Here is a 1,982-nt window from a genome sequence, read left to right as displayed (position 1 = left end):
CTGTCCTTGACAACAGCATGGAGACACTGTGAGTGTATGTGTACAACATTGTATGGACGAGATAGTCACTGCACTTATGGTAAATACTGTAAAACTGTGTGTCAACTATTATAAATGGCCACAAAACAGTTGTATTTAACCATTTTGATTTGCTGTCCTGCGCTTTCTAAATGACATGATGGTGATTCGGAGTTTCCAGGGTGAAAAATGTCCAGTGTGTCCATTACAGGGTTGCCAGCTCTTTCTAAAAAAAAAAAAAAAAACCTCAACCTAGTCTGATAAAACAAGCCCAAAATAAGCAACATATCTCACCAAAATACACTACCGTGCAAAAGTTTGGGATCAGTTTAAAATGTAATTTATTCATATGATCCTTCAGAAATCATTCTAATATGATAATTTGCTGCTTAAGAAACATTTCTTATTATTATCAATGGTTAAAACAGTTGTCTGGCTTAATATTTGCATGCTACATTTTTCAGGATTCTTTGATTCTTTTGTAACATTATACATGTCTTTACTGCCACTTTACTATTAATTTAATCCTTGCTAAATAAAAATGTTAATAACTTTTGAATGGTAGTGTAAGTATAAAAATGAGCAGTGTTACAACTGCTACTAGCAGGCAGGTCACACTTTCATGAAAAAGAGACTTAATTCTGGAATATGAACCCAAAACAATTGCTATATTTGTAAGTGACTTTATAAAAAACGGACATGGCAACATTGGTCCACTAGAGGGAAGTGAAGCGTGTGCTCTTTCAACAAGCACAAAGCGGGACAGATGAGAAACCCAGTGAGTTAAAATGAACTGAAATAACAAACCATAGAGCTTGAGTTCAATACTGTAATCCAAGAGCGTTTCAAAGGATTTACTAGAGAGGCGCCTGTTTTAGTGGCCAAACTGTCTTTCAGCCCTGAGGCTGGGTACAGAAAAAGCATTTGGCTTTTTCATTCACCAAAATTAGTCAGTTTGAAATGTTTGGAGGGCTTCTGTTTAATCAGACGGGGGGAACATGAGCACTGCTGTGGTGAAAGATCAGCCACATGCACGGGAACAAGATGGAGACACAGAAACTTGTACTCCCCAACTCAAATACCAGCAAAACCAATCAATCAGTGCATCCCTCACCGAGCAGTGTTAAACAACTCAAACAAAACAACAATCACAGCAATGTCAGTAAAAAACAAGAAAACTGGAAAAACCGAGAGGCAGCTTAGATGTGAGTTTTCATCTTAAACAGGATGTGACAAAGGGGTCAGTAATATCACAACTCTCCTGTAGCCATATATATATATAAAAAGCTGTTTTCCCATCATTCCTGTTGGCGGTATTAAGAGGATGGCTTTTTCAGCAGCCAGAATTATGCAACAACAAATTCTTATTTCTGCACTCTATGTGAGAGGCACTACGTCTGTGTAAAATAACAAGAGCAAACTGCAGTTTCTAAGGATCTAATGTTTAAACTTTTTTGAGGTGAACATTTGAGCTGCCTTAATTCTTTGTGCTCTGTAATTAACAACGCCTGCTTGTTTAAAAAAAAAACACTTTGTAAACACACACTCAAACACACACACATGAATAATAAAATCAACTTTGTTATCTGGCTAGTATGGATGTATAGAGGCTTTGTCTGTCCTGTATGAATCCGAGATTTTGCTAAATTTGCCCACCCTCACCAGTCCCACCCCCATCACCCTGAAACCTTGTACATTTTCCCTTGTTGTTGTTTCTCAATCTTTTTTGTGTACTTGCAGAACATTTTATAGTATTATTTATTACTGGCAAGCCTTTGCATTTGCGAATAATAAAAAGCAAGAGAGATGGTTCTTTGAACAGGGTAGCAAGAGGCAGCAAAGCTGCTCAACGAAAAGTATGTCTGTTTTTTTGTTTGTTTCTTTTTTTAAATTAAGGAAGGAAATGGCAAGAGAAAAGAAAAAAGATAAACTTGTCTTTTTGATTATGAAGTTGTTATAAAACT

Source organism: Gobio gobio, assembly GCF_949357685.1.
Source record: "Gobio gobio genome assembly, chromosome: 18".
Classification (NCBI taxonomy): domain Eukaryota; kingdom Metazoa; phylum Chordata; class Actinopteri; order Cypriniformes; family Gobionidae; genus Gobio; species Gobio gobio.
The sequence above is the reverse complement of the archived record's forward strand: the minus strand, read 5'-3'. Positions refer to the sequence as shown.